Raw genomic sequence first — 24,046 nt, forward strand, 5'->3', positions numbered from 1 at the left:
AAAAAATACTTCAATTCAAAAACCAAATAAAAATGCAACAATTTAAAAGATACAAATAGAGGAACATACATGTTTTATGTTACAATTTGAAAAGTTAATCACCTATTACTTTTGGACTAATGATTTTTTAAAAAATACAGGTACTGGAAATCATAATTTTTTAAAGTCTTTGTTTTACATGATCTAAATTAAAACTAAAAACATTTTAATCATTCTATTTTGGATTCATAATTTATGACTTATAGCACTTAGTTTAATACCTACTCTTTTCTGATAGGGACCCTGTCTCGATCTCCTCTAAGAGAGAATGTAGCTGGGAGGGTGGTCTTAATTCATTTTCACCAAGTATACCCTCACAATTCTTGACACAGTCCTGTTCTCTGTTAATGTCATAAATGCTAAAATGAAGAAAGAAAAAAAAATCATAAAGTGTACAACTCTATTTATAGCATATTTACTATAGAAACAAATGTTCACCCAGTATCTAATTTGCGTTAGGAATAATTACGTAATATTTATTTACCTCCTTTGACAAGTATTCTCAGCTAAGGACTAAATTTGTTCTATAAGCAATAACACATAATTTGAAATGTTTTTCCTCCAAAAGTCTTTAACTTCTAAATAAAATTTTATACACAGAAATACATTATGCTTAATCACTTTTGCCTTACTGAAAAAAAATCTTTCAAAAGGAATAGATCACAGAACCGTATCTTTATTCCATTAGTTGAAAATAACAAAATCAAGCAGAACACAATTTACAAAAATCTCTCTCCTCCCCCAGATTAGTAGTATATATATTCATTAAACAAAACTATTAGTGGTGACTATTATGCATCCAATACCATGCTATACCTTGGATTTATCAAGACAAATGACAAACAGTCTCTATTACAGAGAAACAGGCCCTATCTTAAAAGAGTTTAGATGAGGCTGGGCGCAGTGGCTCATGCCTGTAATCCCAGCATGCTGGAAAGCCAAGGCAGGCAGATTGAGCTCAGGAGCTTGAGACCAGCCAGGGCAACAAAGTGAGACCCCACCTCTATAAAAAAATACAAAAATTAGCCAGGCACGGTGGAGTGTACCTGTAGTTTCAGCTACTTGGGAGGCTGAGGTGGGACAATGGCTTGAGTCTGGGGGGAAGAGGTTACAGTGAGCTGAGACTGCACCCCTGCACTCCAGCCTGGGTGACAGAGCCAGACCATGTCAGAAAGAGAGAAAAGAGAGGAATGGGAGGAAAGGAAAGAAAGGAAGGAAAGGAAGGGAGGGAGGAAGGAAGAGATAGAGAAAGAGAAAGGGGAGAGAGAGAGAGAAAGAGGGGAGAGAGAGAGAAGGGGGAGAGAGAGAGAGAAAGAAAGAAAGAAAAACAGAGCAAGCTCAGACTAGACAAGGAAGAAAAATCTGCAGAGAAATTATAAATGTGTAGGAGTATCTAAAACATGATATAGTGGATGTACACTGATATAACCAATTTTATGGAGACGGAGCTATGTCAAGAAAGATTTCATGATCTTCCAAGGTATCATTATTTAGAAATGGGAAATATTTACAAAGCACCTGTACCTAGAATATATAAAAAACTCATAGACACATTTCACAAAAGAAAGCATATAATAAAAAGAAACATGGGAAATGGGTCAATATTATTAGTTATCAGGGAAGTGCTAATTAAAACCACAATTAAATACTACTGCTCCAGCAGAATTGCTAAAAAGACTGAAAATACCAAGCACTGGCAAAGATGAGGAGCCTCTGGAACACTCCTAGTAGACATATAAAGCCAACTGAAAAATTATATAGCCAATTGAAAAAATAATATCAGTTTCTTATAAACATACACTTACCATATGACCCAACAATTCTATTCCTAGATATTTACCCAAGAGAATAAAACATATCCACAAAAACACTTGCACATGAATGTTCAGAGCAGCTTTTTCACGGTAGCTTAAAACCGGAAACAACTCCAATATTCATAAATAGGTGAATGGATAAACAAACTTGTATATTCACACATAATAATAATCAGCAATAAAAACAGTAAAACTGATGCATGCATCTCAAAACATTAAACTGGGCAAAAGTCATCAGACACAAAAGAGTACATATTGTAGAATTCTATACATATACAGTTCAAGAAGCAGCAAAATTAATCTATAGTGATAAAAAGCGTTTCATTAGTTGCCTACAGCAGGGGGCAGGAATAGGAAAATTGACTGCAAGTGGGGTAAGCAAAAGGGAACTTTCTGGGGTGATGGACACACTATATTTTTATTGGTGTAGTCATCACATGGTACATACATTTACCCAAATTCACTGAACTATATACTTAAATTGTGTTCATTTTATTGTATGAAAATTAGACCTCAATAAAGTTGAGCTGAAAGTCCCAAAACAAAACCTAACGGTTATGAATTTGGCCATAAAGGAAATTCCCAGAGCACTAAAAAACAACTGATCTCTGACCAAAATCAAGTAAAATGACAATGTAACCATAAAAAGTTAATCTCAAGTAAAATGACAATATAACCATAAAAAGTTAATCTCAAAAGCCCCATGTTTGGAAATTTAAATTTTAAAAATCCTACACACAAATGGTTCATAAATTAAAGAGTAACATGATCTAAGCTTAAGATATTATCTAAAATATCTATAAGAAAACTGTTCGTTTCAAATGTATACATTACAGAAGAAAAACATTTTTAAAATCAACAAGCTGGAGTCAATTCAAGAACTCAGAAAATGGAACAACACAGTAAACCCAAAGCAAATAAGAGGGGGAAATAAAAAGAGAAGATCAGATACTATTAAATAAGTGGTAGAGTTAATTGTTATAGGTATGTAAGTTTCAAGCCCAGAAGTTTTCCCACATAAACATTATTCGCAAGAATGAAAACTTTCTCTTTTTTTTTTTTTGAGATAGAGTCTCACTCTGTCGCCCAGGCTGGAATGCAGTGGTGCAATCTTGGCTCACCAAAACTTTCGCCTCCCAGGTTCAAGTGATTCTTCTGCCTCAGCCTCCGAGTAAGTGGGATGGGATTACAGGCGCCCACCACGAGGCCCAGCTAATTTTTGTATTTTTAGTAGAGATGGGGTTTCACCATCTTGGTCAGGGTGGTCTCAAACTCCTGACCTCAGGTGGATCCACCCACCCAGGCCTCCCAAAGTGCTGGGATTACAGGCGTGAGCCACTGCGCCTGGCCAAGAATGAAAACTTTCTCAAATTATAAGTCTAGCACAACCCTGAATGAAAACTCAGAAAGGAACAACTACAAAAGAAAATTTTAAGGTAAGATCACCAATGACAATACATGCAAAAAAAATCTTAAATAAAACCCAGAAAAACCTAAACTAGCAATACATATAAAATATAAAACAACGTGATTGAGGTAAAGCTTATGCCAGGAATTCAAGGAAGGAAGGTGTAACATTAGACAATTTATTCATAAAATTAATCATACTGAGAGATTAAAGAAAAACCTATGCCTTACTAGATATAAAATTCAACAGCCACTCGTGATTAAAAAGATAATTCATAGTAAACAGATTACCTGATAAGCAGATATCTAGAAAGCAGCCTACATAATAATGGTGAGACATTGAAGTATTCCCTTTAAAATTAGGAAGACAATGATCCCTAATATTATCTTCTAGTTAATTACTGAGAATTTAGCAGTTCATTCCTTTGCTGAAGTTTCCTTTTTCATTTACTGATTAGCTGGTATCTGTCTTCTAGTTGTTTCCTCAAGAAAGGCTCATATAAAAAGATGTAAAACTCTGAATGTTTAAAACTACCAGCCAGTATGTAGTCTTTACACCCAAAAGACACCTTGGCAGGACAAAAAAATATTTGGCTCACATGTTCTTTGAGTAGCTGACATGTAGTTCTTCTACTATTTTCTGGTACTGAATGTTTCTGTTATTCTGCACCAACCTGATTTTCATTATATGATCTTTTGCCAGTTCAAATTTTTTTTACCAGAATGTGTCTCAATGTTGGGGCAGTTTTCCCCGGAGTATGTGTGTCTTTTCAATAGATTTAAGTCTTTTCTTTAAGGAAAAAGAAACATCTTGAATTATACTTTAAGATACGTATTCTACGGAATTGGTTTTCTTTTTGGGGGCTCCAGTTTTGCCCGTTTTGGATCTCTTTTGGCTGTCTTATCTATCCTTACTTACCAAAAAAAAAAAAATACCATTTCAGTAATGAGATCAAAGCTATAATAAAAACTCTCCCATTAAAGAAAAGCCCAAGACCTTATAGCTCCACTGCTGGATTCTACCAAACATTTAAAGAAGAACTAATATAAATTTCTATTCAAACTTTTCAAAAAATTGAAGAGGAGGGAATATTTCCAAACTAATTCTACAAGGTCAACATTACTGATACTAAAACCAGAGGAGACAATGAAAAGAGAAAACCACAGGCCAATATCATAGATAAACATAGATGCAAAAATTCTCAATATACTAGTAAATCAAATTTAAAAACACAGTAAAAAGATATTTGCCATGATCAAGTGGGATTCATTCCAGGGATGCAAGGATGGTCCAACATGTGCAAATCAATAAATGTGATATATTAACAGAACTAAGAACAAAAACTATATGATTACTTCAACAGATGCTGAAAACGCATTTAATAAAATTCAACATCTGTTTATGACTAAAAAAAAAAAAGCTCTCATCAAACTGCATATGGAAGGAACATATCTCAAAGTAATAAAGGCCATATATGACAAACCAATAGCAAACATCATCCTGAACAAGGAACAACTGAAAGCCCTTCCTCTAAGATACGGAACAAGACAAGGATGCCTACTTTCACCACTTTTATTCAATACAGTACTGAAGTACTGGGCAGAGAAATTAGACAAGAGAAGGAAACAGAGGGTATCCAAATCAGAAAAGAGGTCAAATGAGCCTGTTCACAGATAACATGATCCTATACTTAGAAAAACCTGGACTCCACCAAAAAAAATTGTTAGAACTGATAAACAAATTTAGTAAAGTTGCAAGATACAAAATCAACATACAAAAATCAGTAGCGTTGATATACACCAACAGCAAACAATCTGAAAAAGAAATCAAGAAAGCAATCCCATTTACAATAGCTACAAAGAATATAACATACCTAGGAATCAATTTAGCCAAAAAGGTGAAAGATCTATACAAGAAAAACTATAAAACAATGATGAAAGAAATTGAAGCAGACATTAAAAAACAGAAAGATACTTTATGCTCACGGACTAGAACTCACATTGTTGAATACTATCCAAAGCCAATTTACAGATTCAGTGCAATGAATCCCTATCAAAATTCCAGTGACATTCTGCACAGAAATAGAAAACAAATCCTAAAATTTATATGGAACCACAAAACATCCCAAACAGCCAAACCAATACTGTGAAAAAACAACAAAGTTGGAGGCATCACACTGCCTGACTTCAAAATTTACTACAAAGCTACAGCACTGGCATAAAAACAGAAACATAGACCAGTGGAACAGAACAGGGAACCCAGGTATAAATCCATGTAGAGCCAACTCATTGTCGACAAAGGAACTAAAACATACAATGGAAAAAGGACAGTCTCTTTGATAAACGGTGGTGGGAAAACTGGGTAACTATATGCAGAAGAATGAAACAATCTTACCATACACAAAATTCAAAATGGATTAAAGACCTATATCTAAGCATCTACGACCCAAAACTATGAAACTACTAGAAGAAAACACTGGGAAAACGCTCCAGGACACTGGTCTGGGCAAAGTTTTTCTGTTTAAGGCCTCAAAAGCACAGGCAACCAAAGCAAAAATAGACAAATGGGATTACCTCAAGCTAAAAAAAGCTTCTGTACAGCAAAGGAAACAATGAAGAGACAACCCACAGAATGGGAGAAAATATTTGCAAACTACTCACCCGCCAAAAGATTAACAACTAGAATTTATAAGGAGCTCAAACAACTCAACAGCAAGGAAGCAAGGAAACACACACACACACACACCCCACAAATAACCCAATTAAAAAACAGGCAAAAGATCTGAAAAAGCATTTTTCAAAAGAAGACATAAAAGTGGCCAAGAGGTGTATGAAAAAATCCTCAACATCAGGAATTATCAGAGAAATGCAAATCAAAACTATGAGACATCATCTCGCCCCAGTTAAAATGGCTTTTATTAAAAGGATAAGCAATAATGAATGCTGGCAAAGATATGGAGAAGGGGGAACCCTTACACACTGCCGGTAGAAATGTAAGTTAGTACAGCCACTATGGAAAACAGTATAGAGCTTTCTCAAAAAAATTAAAAACAGAACTACCATACGATCCAGCAATTACACTACTGGGTATATATCCAAAAGAAAGAAAATCAACACATCAAAAAGACATCTGCACTCCCATATTTATTGCAGCACTATTCACAACAGCCAAAATATAAAATCAACGTCAGTGTCCATCAATGGATGAAGAAAATGTAGTATACACAATGCAGTATTATTCAGCCATAAAAAAGAATAAAATCCTGCCATTTTCAGCAACACTGATCATTATGTTAAGTGAAATAAGCCAAGCACACAAAGACAAATATCACATACTCTCACTCGTGTGTGGAAGCTAAAAAAGTCGATTTTATAAAAATAGAGAGTAGATTTGGTGGTTATCAGAGGCTGGAAAGGGTAGGAGGAAGGAAGGAATAAAGAGAAGTTGATTAATGTATATAAACATATGGTTTGATAAAAGTAAGATGTAGTGTTGATCAGTAGGTTGACTACAGTTTACAATCTACTATATATTTCAAAATGACTAGAAGAGAAGAATTTGAGTGGTTCTAGCACAAAGGTGACAGATATCCCAACTATACTAACTTGATCTTTACAAATTACATGAATGTATTATCACAGATATCCTAAAACTATGTACATCTACTATGCATCAATAAAAATAAATGTATACCTATTTTACTCACTTTTCTCATGTCTATCTTTTGTTTTGTTTCTTTGCATTATCAAAATTGTGGTAAAATATACTTACCATAAAATTTCATTTCTACTTTTATGATCTTTGCCATGGTGTCTAGTCTACCTTGTGTATTTCTGAAGTGGCTTGATCATTTTTCTCTATTTTTTTCTGCTGGTTCCCGTTTCACATCCTACTGTTGTCTGGCTGTCTCTTCCTTGAGTTCTTGTATTTTCTGCTTTCCAGTATTTCTCCATAACTTCTATGCTTCATTAATTTTATTTTCTAATACAACGTTGAGATATAATTCACATAGCATAAAATTCACCCACATAAAGTGTACAATTCAATTGCTTTTAGTATATCCACAGAATTGTGCAACCTTCACCACAGTCAATTTTAGAGTATGTTCCCCAAAGAAACCTTCTACCCCTTAGCTATCCTCCTCACCCCTCACTGGTTCCTAGGCCTAGGCAAACATAATTTACTGTCTCTACAGATCTGCCTATTCCAGACCATTTCTTATAAACAGAGTCATACAGTATGTGGTCCTTCATGATTGTCTTCTTTCACTTAGCCTGTTTTTGAGGTTCATCCATGTTAAAGCATATATCAATATTTCATACTTTTTTTTTTTTTTTTTGAGACGGAGTCTCGCTCTGTCACCCAGGCTGGAGTGCTGTGGCCGGATCTCAGCTCACTGCAAGCTCCGCCTCCCGGGTTCACGCCATTCTCCTGCCTCAGCCTCCTGAGTAGCTGGGACTACAGGCGCCCCCACGTTGCCCGGCTAGTTTTTTGTAGTTTTTAGTAGAGACGGGGTTTCACCGTGTTAGCCAGGATGGTCTCGATCTCCTGACCTCGTGATCCGCCCGTCTCGGCCTCCCAAAGTGCTGGGATTACAGGCTTGAGCCACCGCGCCCGGCCAATATTTCATACCTTTTTATGCCAAATAATATCCACTTTGTGGGTATACTAGATTTTGTTTATCCATCAACTGATGGACATTTGGGTTGTTTCTACATTTTGGCTATTATGAATGCTGCTGCTATGAGCATTCATGTATAAGTTTTTATGTGAACACGTTTTCATTTCTCTTAGGTATATACCTTAGAGTAGAACTGCTTGCTCTTCCAGTAAGTCTGTGTCTGCTCATCTGAGAAACTGCCAGGCTGATTTCAAAGTGGCTGCACCATTTTATATTCCCACCAGCAGTATACAGAAGGTTCCAATTTTTCCACAGCATTGTCAACACTTATTATCTGTCTTTTTGATTATAGCTATCTTAATGGGTATGAGATGGTATATAAATGTATTTTAAAATTTGTATTAAAACCTTAGGTCACATTTTCCATATACTTCAAAAGGTCAGCAAACTTTTTCATAAAGGGTCAGAAAATAAATATTTTAGGATCATGAACCACACGGTCTCTGTCACAACTACTCATCTCTACTGGCAGAGCATAAAAACAGCCATATAAAATGCATAAATGGGAATGACCATGTCCCTGTACAACTTTATTTACAAAAACACGCAAGACCACAGGCAGTAGCTTGACCACTTGTGATTTATTTTTCTGGCAATATTGTTTTGAAAACACCATCTGTAGAAAATTGTGGTTTTTCTTTCTCTTTTTTAATTTTTAATCATATAACTGTTCAGTTAACTATTGTTTATTAACAGACCGTCCTAAAGTTCAGTGGCTTACAACCACAATCATTTTTTATCACTCACATCTCTACAGTGTTCACTGAATTCAGCTTAACTCAGCTGGGGTGACCCTCACTCTGCTCTCTCTCATCTTCCCTCTACCAATGAGCTAGCAGAGACATGTTTTTCTCATGGAAATGGCACAGATAGAAAGAGAACAAATAAAAATACCCAAGGCCTCTTAAGGCTTAGGCTTGAAACTGACATGGGTCACTTTTACCTTAGCAAGTCACATAGCCAAACACAAAGTCAAGGAGTAGGGAAATATCTCTGTCACTTTAATGGAAGGAATGCATAGGGTCATGGCGTGAATATACGGCCAAGTAAAGCACTAGGGTCAATGCAATTGATAGTGGTGATGGTTGCACAACTTGGGAATAAATGAAAAACCAGTGAACTGTACACTTTTAAATGGTGAATTTTATGGCATGTGAATTATATCTTCAATAATAAAAATCATATAGAAGAACAAAATACTAACACAAAATATAAAAAATACAATCTATCAGTCATTGTATGGATGTCATACATACTATTTTTGTTATACATGTCTGAATGAGATGAATTATCCTAGACTGTTATCAGCAGATTCAGGGTGTGAGGAGGGGATGGCAGTTGTCATGTTTCTTTAGGGTTCCCTCTGTTCCTAAATCAGAGGATTGTTGTTTTATGATATAGTGCCTTGTTCTTGTTCCTTGTCTAATCTCCAAATGTAATCTGGTTCAGGAGGGCCTTTACTGCCAGCTCTGCTTGCCTCTTAGAGACACAACCCTAGATTTCCAAGGTTATGCACTCATTTCTAGGAGTATTTTATTAGCACTAAGATCTCTGCCTCTCCCATGCCCCACCCAGGCACTTTCTCGTTCTACTTTCTCCTTCCTTGATGGATATCATATGGCTCCTCAGTCTTAGTCAGGTATACAAGACTTCTCTCTTTGGATAGGGCTGATTCTGGATATGAGTAAGTTGCTGGAGATACCTGAAATGCTTTTTCTGTGCAACTTTATCTTCGTCACAGAACTGCTGGAACTTCCCACTGGGGATTCCTAACAGCACTTGCATACAATTTGAAGTTAAGAAGGCTTCCTTTTTCCCTGAATTTGTTAAAATGCAGTTTGAGAGCTAGCCCCTCGTTCTCTGCCCCCATTCTTCTTTTCAGAAGTAGGAAGATTAAGAATGAATCTGGTCTTGTTCCTTTTGGAACTATACATTTGGTACAGTGAGGTTTTGTTCTATTTTTTGTTTGTTTCTGTTTTACTGATCAGGGCACTTAACAGGCCCTTTCTACCTAGAAACTCATCTCCTTCGGTTCTGGGACATAGACAGTTTCCTTCCACTGTATTAGATGAAGAACCTAGTCCTCTTGTTTTCTTATCATTTCACTCTTACTTTCTCATTCTTGTTGCTCTTCTGGTTTTTGGGGGAGAATTCTTCAGCTTTATTATCTAAACCTTGTATTAAATTTTTAAAAAATTTATTCTGTCACAGCAATTTTTAAAATAATTTCTCTTTTTAAAACAGAACCTTTTTCATCTTTCACAGATGGAATATCTTCTTTTTAAAGATACTAGTTTTATTTGTTGAAGTTTCTTCTGCTCCCTGAAGTAAATCTATTTATACTCAGCTCCTTTTATTTCCTACTTGGTCTCTTTTTCATTAGAGACCTTCATCCCATGGCAGGCGACCCTTGGCTGTACATTTATGCTCAAATGTGAGGCATTTAAAAGCTGACTAGGGCCAGGCACCAGTGGCTCACGCCTGTAATCCTAGTACTTTGGGAGGCCAAGGTGGGAGGATCACTTACGCTCAGGAGTTCAAGACCAGCCTGGCAACATAGTGAGACCCCCATCTCTACAAAAAATAAAAATATTAGCTACACGCAGTGGCATATGCCTGTAGTCCCGGCTACACACGAGGCTGAGGTGAGAGGATGGCTTGAGCCCAGGAGTTCCAGGCTGTAGTGAGTTACGATGGCGCTACTGCACTTCAATCTGGGTGAGAGTAAGGCCCTATCTCAAAAAATAAAATAAAAGCCGAATACAAGCTGTGGTACATGAACAATGCTTCCTGACCAGCAGCTCTACTCTTCAGGTGATCTGACGGATCCAACTGTTCAATCAGGTGAATACCCGTAGCTCATATCTGTTCAATACTTTGCCACGGGCTGGTAAGTTTCCCCAGCTAAGAATCCGTTAATATGTTGTTGAGGGGCACATAAGCCTGACAGTTCGGAAGCCAATCAAAAAAAGACAACTGCTCTAGGTTCAGCATGTTGACCTGACTTTCACTCAATCCTCATTTTCATTTAGGTGCTTCACCCCCACCCCAGCCATCTGGAGCCTCCTAGTTAATGTCTCCTGGGCATAAACTTTCAGTCTTCTGTCAAGGTAGAGGAGAGAGTAGTTGTCTGGGTGTATGGGAGTGGAGACGGGGGGTTTCAAGGTGTCAAAATGATAAAGACCATCAACCAACCCTTGTATTCCCACCCCGTCCTGTAATTCTTGACTTCAGAAATACTGTACTTGATACCCCCAATTCCTAAAACTTTTCCAGATTCTGTGGAAAGAATCTGCTTGCCCCTTGTTGGCTTACCTCTCTTCAGCTTTCAGCATTCTCTAATTCATGAAATCATTTATTACTTGCCCATCTCCTTTCTAGTTTCCCAAATATTGATTTCAGCTGTATCTTACTCTCACCTCCTCTTGATCTTTGTGATTTATAGCCTTATTCTTTTACTATAATCCTACAGAGACTCCCAAAGAGTGTATACAATTGAACATGTTAGACTAAAAGTGTCTACTTAACCTGTCTTAATTTCTACAATTAAAAAATGATGCAGATACCTCCTACAATGGTAGCTACTACTGCCATTATTTTATATTTTAATTTGTGTAATTATGAAGACCTCATTTTACTAATGTACCCACCATAGCCCTAATTACATACCAAATCAATACATATTAATAATTAGCTGTTAGTGTATATGTATGTACTCCATAGTCATTAAAAAGCACAATCTAAACATCTTCAACGATATTCTCTCAAAGCATCCTGTCCTTTTCTTGCATGATTTATAATTACATATGTGTAGTTTCTTCATTAAAGTCATTTTTCTTCACAAGCCAAGCAATATCATGGCAGGAACTGTATCTGTTTTGTTTATTACTGATTACTCAGCATCCAGTCCAATTCCTAGCACATAGTGAGTGTTTAGTAAATATGAATTTGGTAACTGAAGAATAAATAATACTTAGCAATTTAATCTGTTCCAAAACTCAGAAAAAGAAATAAACTTCTCAATTATTTTTACAAAGCAAGCAGATGCGAATATCAAAACTAGACAAAACACACTGAAAAACAACTACAGACCAATCCCTTATGAATATTGACATAAAAATCCTAAATATATGCATTGGCAAAGTAAATCCATCAGGACATTAAAATAATAACAGATCAATTAGCGTTCATTCTAAGATGCAAAATGGTTCAATAAATAGTAAATCCATAAATTTAACCATACTAATAGGTCAAAGTAAAAAACCACAAAGGGGCAGCTCGGGTTTGGGATGGGGTAGGAGAGCCACATGTCAGACTGTCAAAAGGAAGTTACTATATAACGTTCACCAGATGCCTTGTAACATGCAAATTTTTGTTGCTGCACAGTATTTCTTCATTTATACATGTTATTTTTTACCATACTTAATCCAAAAACAAATTAAGATGCCCCCAAAGGAACCTAGTAACAGTGAAAAATGTCCTACCATAAATTATTCAGAAGAAAAGCAAGTTCCAAAAGAAATATATGTGTAATATACCATGTCTTAAAGAACATAAACCACAATTTAAACAATGGTCATCTTCTGCACACTTATCAATATCTGGTATTTTTTCTTGTTTATCTGATTGTCCTCCAACCACTAGATAAGTTTCATGAATACAGGGGCCTTGTCCTTTTCAATGCTGTACTGCCAGTGCTCAGAACAGTGCCTGTTATACAGTAGGGTTTCAATAAATTTTACTTAACAAATTAATCAATTAGTTTTCCAGATCATTTTATTTCTAATTAAAGCCCCTCAGTACCCTCTCACTGCCCTCAGAACACAAAACACACCCTCCTGGCCATGGACAAGTAAAATTTGGTCCCTGCCAATTTCCCACACCTCATCTTGCTCTACTTTCCCCTGACTGCTGAGTGCCAGCTACATGGATCTTTCTTTTTACAGCTTTCTCCTCTTTTAAGGCCTTTTGCATGCTGTTATTTCTGATCAGATTTCTTTTTTTTTCTCCCCATTCCTCCCATGGTTAAGCTCCTTCTCTTCCTTAGTGACATCTATTTAAGTCATCCACTCAGATAAACCTCTGATCACCCCACTGAAAGTAGGTGTTTTCTTTAAAGCATTAGAACATGGAATAAATTTACTTTTTGGAGGGTTGGGAGAGGTCTATTTTACCCACCAGAATGTAAGGTTTATAGAGGCAGGCATTGTCTTGTTCCCCAAAGTCCCAAGTGTCCAACAGAGCTCCTAGCACCACAGTAGATAATCAAACATTCTGTGAAGTTATCTTTGGGTGGGACAAGTACAGGTAGTTTTTGCTTTACTTTTTACAGCTTTATATATTATCTGAAATTTTAAATAAACATAATCTAGGTGAAATAAAGCTATTTCTACTTTGGAAAAAAGATCTCTTATAGTCCTAAGTAGCAGCCAGTTACAGCTGTGGTTTTGTGGGGGTTTTTTCCACCCAGAAATGAGGTTGTCCACGTTGGTCTTCAACTCCTGAAGTTACAGTTTTGTTTTTTTTTTTTTTTTTAATGAAGAAAATGTAGGGAAAACCAATAGCATTTCCCATAAGTCAAAACAGAGACCCAGAAAACAAAGTGACCCTATTAAAACCCAAAAAACACAATTTGAGAAATGTACGATTTTCACAGAAACTTAAACATTCATTTAAAAACTTTTTGGCCACGTACAAGATTAAATCAAGATAAGAACGCACAAAGGGAGTAAAAACTAAGGTAATAACCTGCAAATACTTGAAGTGCAAAGTCCATGTGCAATCCCTCTTCTACATTTCAAAAGACGATCTTAGTAAGGTTTACACAGGCACACACACAAACTAGCACCATCTCTCTGGTGGTTCTGCAAGGGCTCGACTACTACCACACACAACCTACTCACAATCAGGAGTGAAGCAAGCCTTCGGGTACCATACAAAAGTGTCTTTCATCACCTGGGCTCTGCTGCGGGGCCTCACTGACCTTGCCAAAGCTTCTCTCCCCACACCCTCACCAGAAGGTAAACCGCTCCTAGACAGAATCTGCCCCTTTTCTCGGGTCTCCTTCACACTCAGTGCTGCAGTAAGAGCCACTTCCGTAGGTGAGCCCGCCCCAAGCAGAACGGGGGTCAGAGCTTCCCACAACAGCATGGGGGAGACCTGGGCCCCTCCCCGACTCACCTCATGGTGTATGGCGGAGGGGGCTGCGTCTCTGCTCTGCCGGCAGCCCCTCCGGCCCCCACCCGCCAGCCAAGGCCAGTGCGCCAGGGCGGGGAACTCGGCGCAGGTCGTGCAGAGCGTGTAGGGCGCGGGGCCCGCAGCGCCTTTTGAAAGTCAACAAGGGTGACGCCAGCTCCGCGAGCGGAGCCCAGGGTCATGGCCCTGACTCGGCGCCCACGGACCCCACAGAACGAGGGGATCCCTGCAAACCCCGCTGAGCCCGCACAGCCAACAGGGCTGGGAGATCCCCGCACACTCCGTAGACCCAACAGAGCTTGTAGGGGGTGGGAACTCCACACACCAGGGAACCCTACAAAACCCGCAGGATCCCGGGACCCCGCAGACCTGGGCGGGCTCAGTCGTCAGAACGGAGCACAGGACAGCAAGCCAACTGCCCCTGAGTTCTTGGACGTCACACAGTAACCCCACTAGGAGGATGATCTTAGTGTTAGTTTACAAAACTCACTCCAAGCTCCAATTTCCTTAAGTGTCCTTCCCGCAAGCCCCCAGTAAGGATATCTATCAATCTCAGGTCTAATCTAAAATCCACGTTCTTTTCACTACAGTGATCTCAAGTTATTATAACTCTTCGTCCCACCGTCATTTATGCAGCCTCACCGGCTACAGCTTGATGCAGCTTTTTAAATTTATTATGCAGATAATAAAAAAAGTATTTATACATGTAACAAAATTAAAAGTCATACTGAATATGTTTTTTTTTTTTTTTTTGAGACAGAGTGCAGTGGCAGAATCTTGGCTCACTGCAATCTCTGCCTCCTGGGTTCAAGCGATTCCCCTGCTTCAGCCTCCTGAGGAGCTGGGATTACAGGCATGGGCCACCACGCCTAGCTAATTTTTGTATTTTTAGTAGAGAAGGCATTTCACCATGTTAACTTGGCTGGTCTCAAACTCCTGACCTCAACTGATCTGCCCGCCTCTGCCTCCCATATGGCTTTTTAATACTTCACATATCTTCAGGAAAGCTGATACCAATGCCTGGGGCAGGGATGAGGTCCTTTCCCAATAAGCCATGCAGCCCAAACAAAATTCACCAAAAATTAAATCAAATGGAGGTGCAGGCGGAAGATGAAGTATTTGGCCCGACCCAAGGACGTCTTTACTAATTATGTTTTAACTAAGCAACCTAATACCCACATGCATTTCCCAGAAGAAAGCCTAATTAGTAGATCTTATTAATCATTACCATTAGTGTGTTATGTAGTAGATAGGATAATTTGAACTTATAAAGCAAGTTAAATTCATAAAGAATTATGTAGATTAACAGCTATTCAAAATACAAAATTCACTAAGGTATTTAGTATATCCAGTAGAAGAGAAATTACCTTTTTTAAAAACTTTTTATTGGGATTACACCCCATGAGTAAAGGGTATTACGCCTATGTACTATGACTTTTTCGTTTAGCTGTGACTTATTTTTTGATTTAATATTTAATTTTTAAGATTGTTTTAACATTCTCAAAATCCAGTTTACTTTACCATAAAAAGTATTTTTGGTAATTAGGCTGATGCTTATAAACACCAAAATTTTTTTTCCTGCTACATTATGTAAAAACAACAACAAATTCTTTAGAGACCATACTTTCTATATTCAAGATCATATAACTTTTTTTTTTGAGACGGAGTCTCACTCTGTGGTCAGGCTATAGTGCAGTGGCACGACCTCAGCTCACTGCAATCTCTGCCTCCCAGGTTCAAGCAATTCCCTTGCCTCAGCCTCCCAAGAAGCTGGAACTACAGGCGTGTACCACCATGCCAGGCTAATTTTTTGTATTTCAGTAGTGACGGGGTTTCACCATATTGGCCAGGATGGTCTCGATCTCCTGACCTCGTGATCCACCCACCTCAGCCTCCCAAAGTGCTGGGATTACAGGCGTGAGCCACCGCACCCAACCTCAAGATCATATAATTTTCATTAGAATTATTTCAAAGCTTATATGGTGACTTTTTAAGACATCTATATACAGTAATGACCATTGTTCTGGCTCCTCATGAACTGGGTTTATGAGTTTGTGCTTTAGCATTAAACCGTCTTTCACCTGTATAAAATGGTTGCATCATATTCATTAATATACTTATTGTAATGACACATACTGCTAAGTAGTTTTGTCCCTCTCACAAGAAAATCCTGAGAATAAATTCCTCCCAAAAACAATTATATTTCAAGACCCACTTTTGGGTACTCTTGATTATTAAATACGACAAAAGAGAAAGTGACATCTGATTAATGCCAGAACAAAAATAATTATGTATAGCCACCACCTCTACATGTAGCCCACGCAAAATGTCCTGGGCACCGATAAATAGGGGATATGCACAAGGGTGAAGTAGGTGCCTCAACTGGACAAATCTCAGGCATTGGGGTCTTGAATATTCTTTCTCCTAATGAGGGAGCAGATGTACATGAAAGGTTCTAACCAGGGTCTCTTTCACCATGCCAAGGAGGGTAGTGAATCTTTATACAAAATATTAGCAAGGGATTTAGTTCTCCAATTAAATGTAATTAAAATCTTACTAGGAGAAAACAGTACACTCCAGATACATTTCTTATGATAATAACAGTAATTTTAAAAAGCAAATTAAAAAAGCCAACTAAGTCAATCAATAAAAGCAAAAGCTATCTGAAGAGTAATAATAGGTAATCTTTTAGCAAATATAAACAAGAAAAAAGGAAAAAATTAAATACTGAAAACAAAGATGATATAACCACAAATACAAGTAAGATATTTCTAAAATTATAAATAACCAAGCATAATTTATATCAATAAATCCGAAAACTACAAAAATACAATTTACCAACATTGGTCTAAATGGAAGAAACATTTAAATAAACCAGTAATGATGAAGAAAATGAAAAGAGTAGTCAAAAACTCTACCCACTCTTCCAAAAGACCAGCTCCAGAGATTCACTGTTTTACTTTTAACTTATCAAATATCCACAATTATCAAAAATTATCAAAAATCCACAAGTTTGGCAACATATGTCTGTTGGGGAAGCTGTGGGAAACAAAGTGAAAGAAGAGTAAAAGACCAGAAGAGAATACTTACTATGTAGATAATAAAAAAATGTATTCATACATCAAGATAAATAAAACATAGATGGAAATTCACATTTAATAAATTATGAATAAACACATTTAAAAACACCTCCAATTTACAGATTTAAGAAGACAATCTCAAGCAAGATATATACGTTTGTTTTTTTGAGATGGGGTCTTGCTCTGTTGCCCAGGCTGGAGTGCAGTGGTGTGATCTCTGCTCACTGCAACCTCTGCCTTCCCGGTTCAAGCAATTCTTCTGCCTCAGTCTCCGAGTAGCTAGGACTACAGGCGCACACCCCCATGCCCAGATAATTTTTGTATTTTTAGTAGAGACAGAGTTTCACCATATTGGCCAGGCTGGTCTCGAACTCTTGACCTCGTGATCCGCCTGCCTCGGCCTCCCAAAGTTCTGGGATTACAGGCGTGGACCAGGCATACATGTTAACAGCAAAACAGCAAAAAGCTAAAGACCAAAACAAACAACAAAAGAACCCCCAAGGCAGTCAGAACAAAATGAATTGATAAGACAGGTAGGTGACTTTTCAATAGCAATAATGAAAGCCAGAAGACAGAGAAGAATAACAGCTTCATCATGCTGAAAGAAAACAATTGCCAACTTTTGTATTCAGCAAAAACATCGTTCAAGAATGGCTGCAAAATAAAGACATTTTCAGGTGAACAAAAACTGAGTGTTCATCATCAATAGATCTTCAATAAAAGCCATTCCAAAGGTTGTACTTTTTAAAGGAGACAGGGTCTTGCTCTGTCACCCAGGATGGAGTGCAGTGGCATGATCATGGCTCACTGCAATATCAACCTCCTGGGCTCAAGCAATCCTCCCACCTCAGCCTCCCAAGTAGCTGGGACCACGGGTGTGTGCTACCGCGCTCAGCTAATTTTTTTTGTAAAGATGGGGTCCCATCATGTTGCCCAGGCTGGTCTCAAACCTGGCTCAAGCAGTCCTCCCAGCTCGACTTCCCAAAGTGCTAGGATCGCAGGCATGAGCCCACACACCCAACCAATTTTCTGAAATTATATAATGAAATGTGTCATCATGTGAAAGAGCTGCATAATTCAGTGAACCAATATTTTCCAAGTGACCCAGGTGTAGGTAAAAGAGCCCTTGAAAGTGCAAGGCAGGCCACTGGATTTTAATGTTAGAGCATGAGAAGTTCATTCATATGATTTCCAATTCTACACTGCAGCTAACGTTTAACAAATTGTTAGGGGCTGGATGTTATAGTCCCAGTGCTTTGGGAGGCTGAGGCAGGACTGCTAGAGGCCAGCAGTTCGAGACTAGCTTGGGCAACATAGCAAGACTCCGTCTCTACAAAAAAAAAAATTAAAAATTAGCTGGGCCTGGTAGTGTGTGCCTGTAGTCCTATTACTCAGGAGGCTGAGGCAGGATTGTCTGAGCCCAGGAATTGGAGGCTGCAGTGAGCTACGATCACATCACTGCACTCTAGCCTGGGCAACAGAGCAAGACACTGTCCTAAAAAACAAAACAGAAACAAAAACACAAAACTGTTAGGTTTTGATAAGTATCAAAAAAGAACATAATCATCTGAAAAGATTAAAATATTTGTCTCTTTTCTAACTACTCAGCTGAATGAGGCTGGATTTTCTTCATGTACTTCAACTAAAATAATACATGGCAACACAATGAATACAAAAGCAGATGAGACTCTAGTCATTAAAGGCGACATTCAGCATATTTGCAAAAATGTACAAAAATCCCATTCTTTTTTTTTTTTTTTTTTTGAGGCGGAGTCTCGCTCTGTCGCCCGGGCTGGAGTGCTGTGGCCGGATCTCAGCTCACTGCAAGCTCCGCCTGCCGGGTTCACACCTTTCTCCTGCCTCAGCCTCCCGAGTAGCTGGGACTACAGGCGCCCGCCACCTCGCCCGGCTAGTTTTTTGTATTTTTTAGTAGAGACAGGGTTTCACCGTGTTAGCCAGGATGGTCTCGATCTCCTGACCTCGTGATCCGCCCGTCTCGGCCTCCCAAAGTGCTGGGATTACAGGCTTGAGCCACCGCGCCCGGCCAAAAATCCCATTCTTATCACTAATTTTGGGGGGATAAAATATGTTAAGATGTAACGGGTTATTATATTTAAAGGTATCAATAAATAAACATACATTCCAAGTTGATCAGTTTTAATATCTAATATGGTAATTATCAATTGATATAATCCAATAAACAAAAGATCTTTGGGATCTTCAGTGGTTTTCTGAGACGGAGTCTCTGTCAAGCAGTAGAGTGGCATGGCCTTGGCTCACTGCAACCTGTCTCCCAGGTTCAAGTGATTTTCTTGTCTCAGCCTCCCGAGTAGCTGGGACTACTGGCACCTGCCACCACCACGTCCAGCTAATTTTTGTATTTTTAGTAGAGATGGTGTTTCACCATGTTGGCCTGGCTGGTCTCTAACTCCTGACCTCAAGTGATCCGCCTGCCTTGGCCTCCCAAAGTGCTGGGATTACAGGCAGGAGCCACCGTGCCTGGCCCCCTCAATGGTTCTTAAAAGTGTAAAGGGGTCCTGGGAACAAAGTTTCTAAATTGCTAAACTATAGGCACGTGCTTTAACATGAGTGCATCTCAGAAACACAATGCTTAACAAAAGTAACCCATAGAATACAGAATATGACTTTATTCAACTAAAGTTCAAAAACAGGTAAGAGTAAACAATGATAGTTAAGGATACTTATATAGGTGATAAACTGTTTAAAAAGGCAAGGGAATAATTAACACAAAATTAATAATGGCCATTGTAATGGGGGCAGGGAACGCATTCCTCCTGGGGTAGAAACACACAAAAGGTTTCTAAACTAATTAAAGTTTCTAAAGCTTTTAAATTAAGCTTTTATTAATTTTTGTTATGAAAGATGCCATTAACATGTACTGACAAAAAAGCATATTTATTACAGATACACTTTGTCAGTACATATCAACGGCATATTTCACAATAAAAATTTTTAAAGAAGAAAAAGGGAGATGTATATATTCTCCTAGAAGGAAAAACTCAAATGAATGTCCCTTCAAATTATAAATTCAACACCATCACAAACAATATCCCAAGATTTTCTATAGGACTTAGAAAGATAGTTCTAATTTCTTCTGGAAGAAAAAGAATGCAAAAAAACCCACAAAAACCAAAAAAAAAACCCAAAGCTCTTTTTCAAAAGAAAGTACCAAAATATATTATAAAATTATGATAATTAAATTCTATGGCAACAGTTACATGGGCGAAAGAAAAGAGAGCTCAGACCCAATAAAAACATCAGGAAATGATATGACCTGGCTAAAAAGACTTAACTTTTGTATTCGCCAAAGAAGATAAAAATTTAAACAGAATGCTACTTTCAATTACTAGGTGGCTAAGATATTTTAAAAATACCACTATCATCCAGTGCTGGCTAGCATGGAATAAAAACACATCTTTTGAGCGAGTGAACATAAAAAGGTACAATCATTTCAGGGCAATTTAGCAACATTACCCAGCACTCGCATAAAGAATCAATTCTACAGAAATACTATCATGACCACCTGAAGCACTGTCTATAATGGCAAGAGATAATCACTGCAGTATTGTCAGTTATAGGGATATCTTGAAAATAACTTGAATGTCTACCAATAGAAGAAGATTCACTTGATAAACACATGCCATATCGATCTATTTTTACTAAATAGATATTATATTGTATTTAACAAACACCATGTCTCAGCCAAGTTCTTAGGCACTTCACCGATTTTAACCCATTTTAACTACCATGTTTGGACCACAGATGATGCTTATAATCTCCCTTTAAAGAAAATTAGTTACATTTGGGCAAATGTTCTGTATACACAAAATTTCGCATATACCGGCTTTGTCTTCCTTAAAGTAATTGTGGACCTTCTGTCACCCTTTTCCTGGCCTGGCTTAGTTATTTATTGATGTACAGTACTGGACATACTGCATACAGCCAGCCATTCCTATAAGGCAATTTTTCAACACAAGGGTATTCCTGCACCGTTAGGGGACACTGCTTTGTTAGAAACCTCCTCGGCAGGATTACGCCAGGCTCACCCCTAGTTTTATTCAGGGAACACTGTAGACTCTCGGATGGCGGAAGCTATTCCAATAATACCATACACTTGTAGGCCACATATTTAAGTTTTGGATACACGTTCATACACTTTACTATTCTAATTTTACCTTACAGGGAGAATAAGGAAGAGTAAGCGATTAAGAGAAACTTGAGAATTCCCAGAGTAATCTTCCTCAAAATTTCAGAGTCATCAACCCAGTTCTCCCACGAAACGCTGCTTGGCGCCGCCTTCAGACAAACTTCTGGGTTGCTCGGACCAAGTTATCCCAACGCTCATGCACGGCTTGGGTTTGCTGCTAAAATGACTCTCCCCGCGGAGAGACCTGTTTTACCCTATACAGAAAAAGTGGCGCATTGCCATGAAGTCTGGAGTAGCAGCAGGCTTCACACACAACCCGCAGGAAATGATTTCCCAGCCGGTACAAACCCGAAGACGAAAACTTCAGCCAAGAACTTATCATCACATCCCTGAGGACGAAGCTGTCCCCTGACAGGCGACGCACACTAAACGCCTCAAAAAGGGGCAAGACGACACGGTTACGATCTCTCTGCCGCCGACACCGAGCGCGGCCACAAGTTGTAGCGCAGGACAGAAGGTCGAGTCATCTAGAAGGCGCCGACCCCTCCCACCCCCTCACCTGGAGCGCCGCAAAAGATGAGAAGAACGCGCCGACCCTCGCAGCCAAGACCCGGCAGCTGCCCGAGCTCTCAGCCTCGGAGACCGCCGTCCTCCTCGCAGGGTTCCCGGGCGCCCAGCCCGGGGAGGGACTTACCCGTGCTTGGCTTGGTCGCCGCCCCCGAGGACCTGAGATCCCGGCTCGGCCTCCTTCCCATGCTTCTCCCGGCCGTGCTCTGCGTCCTCCCCGGCCCTCGCGACACCTGCGCACGTGGGAAGCACCAGTCGCCGGCTCCGCGCTCCCGCAGGGAGCCCCCTCAGGGGCACGCCGTCCGCCCCGGCCCCGGGGTCCTCGCCGCGGGCGCTGACAGGGACGCCACGCCTGTCCGCGCTCTGTCTCCCGTCAGGGTCTCAGGCGAGAGGCAACCCCGGGACGCCAGGCAGCCTGCGAGAACATGTCGACTTTCTCGCTGACCGGCGCTAGCCACCGGAAGTAAAACCTCGCGGCCAAAGGAAAAGAAAAGGGCAGAGGGGGCAAAAAAAGAAAGTGAAAACTGAAGTGAGGCGTCCCCCTCAGAGATGGGAACCAATCGCCTGGAAGAAACCAAGGCGCAGGCGCGGACCGAGGTCAGCGTCCACGCGGCGCTCGCGTCTCCCCTCTGCGCAGGCATAAGGCCGCAGCTCGCTCCTGATTGGGCGGCCGAGCCCTGCGCACGCGTGGCGTCTCGCGATGGCGACCCCTAACCGGATGCGGAAGATGCCCTTGGGAAGAGGCGGGAGAAGACCTCTGGGCTGACCTAGCGTGCTGTGGCAGTGGTCCACGTGGTCGCCTTCGGGCGCCTTCGCCCTTGTCTGCGTTTCCCTCTGCTGCTGCTGCTGCTGCAAGAACAGTTGATTTGTCTGGCCCAAATGCGACATTTCCGAAATCTTGCCCTTGTTTTAATCCATATAGCGGGCTTAGCTGTTACCCCTAGGAAAACACCTCTAGAAATTTATAACACGTGCACAGAGAGCTACAGTAACCATAAATAAAGTGACCATCAATAAATTCAGGTTTATCCTTGCCCATGATAAATAGTCATACAGACATCGCTTAACTGTAGGGACACCTTATGAGAGGGATGCCTCATTAGGCAGTTTGGTCCTTGAGTGAACATGGTAGAAACGTAGAAGCATAACCTACTACATACTTACACTATAAGCCATAACTCGTTCCTCCTGGCTACAAACCCATGCTATATGTTATTGTACTGAATACTGCAGAAATTATAACACAATGGTAAGTATTTGTATAAGCATATCTAGACATAGAAAAGGTGCAATAGAAATACAGTATAAAAGGTAATGGTACACCTGTGTAAGGCATTCTCACGAATGGAGCTTGCAGTACTGGGAGTTGCTCTGGGTCAGTCTGTGAGTGAACAATGAGAATGTAAAGGTCTGGGACATTACTGTAGACTCTTGTAGACTTCATAAACTCTGTATGCCTAAGCTACACTGAATTTACTTTTTAAAATTTTTTCATAATTAACCTTAGCTTACTGTAACTTTTTAACTTTTTTAAAACTTTTAAAAAACTTTTTAAGACTCTTTTGTAATAAGACTTAGCTTAAACACATTGTACAGCTGCACACAAATATTTTCTTTATATCCTTAATCTGTAAGGTTTTTTTTCTATTTTTAAAATTTTTAATTTACTTTTTAAACTTTTTTGTTAAAAACTAAGACACAAACACACATTAGCCTAGGCCTACACAGCATCTGGATCATCGATATCATTGTTTTCACCTGCATTTTGTCCCATTGGAGGGTCTTCAAGGGCAACTACATGCATGGAACTGTCATCTTTTATGATAATAATGCCTTCTTCTGGATACTTCTTGAATAACCTGCCTGAGGTTTTTTTTACAATTACCTTTTTTTAAAAAATAGTACATTCTAAATGATAAAAGTATAGTAAATAAATAAGCCAGTAACATAGTCTGTGATCATGATCAAGTATTATGCACTGTACATAATTGTGTATGCTATACTTTTTTTCTTTTTTGGAGACTCAGTCTCACTCTGTCACGCAGGCTGGAGTTCGGTGGCATGATGTCAGTTCACTGCAACCTCCACCTCCCA

General features: G+C 39.3%; 1 protein-coding gene across 1 annotated transcript in view; it reads right to left on the bottom strand.

Moving 5' to 3' along the window:
• FAM208B (family with sequence similarity 208, member B) overlaps positions 1 to 22,416 on the bottom strand; it is an 88,183-nt gene extending 65,767 nt beyond the window's left edge. Inside the window, exon 1 of the mRNA XM_011957070.1 lies at positions 22,080 to 22,416. The gene's annotated coding sequence lies outside the window, so the exon portion shown is untranslated. The remainder of the gene's footprint in view (positions 1 to 22,079) is intronic.
• Between the last annotated feature and the right edge of the window lie 1,630 nt (positions 22,417 to 24,046).

Source organism: Colobus angolensis, unplaced genomic scaffold, assembly GCF_000951035.1.
Source record: "Colobus angolensis palliatus isolate OR3802 unplaced genomic scaffold, Cang.pa_1.0 Scaffold432, whole genome shotgun sequence".
Lineage (NCBI taxonomy): Eukaryota > Metazoa > Chordata > Mammalia > Primates > Cercopithecidae > Colobus > Colobus angolensis.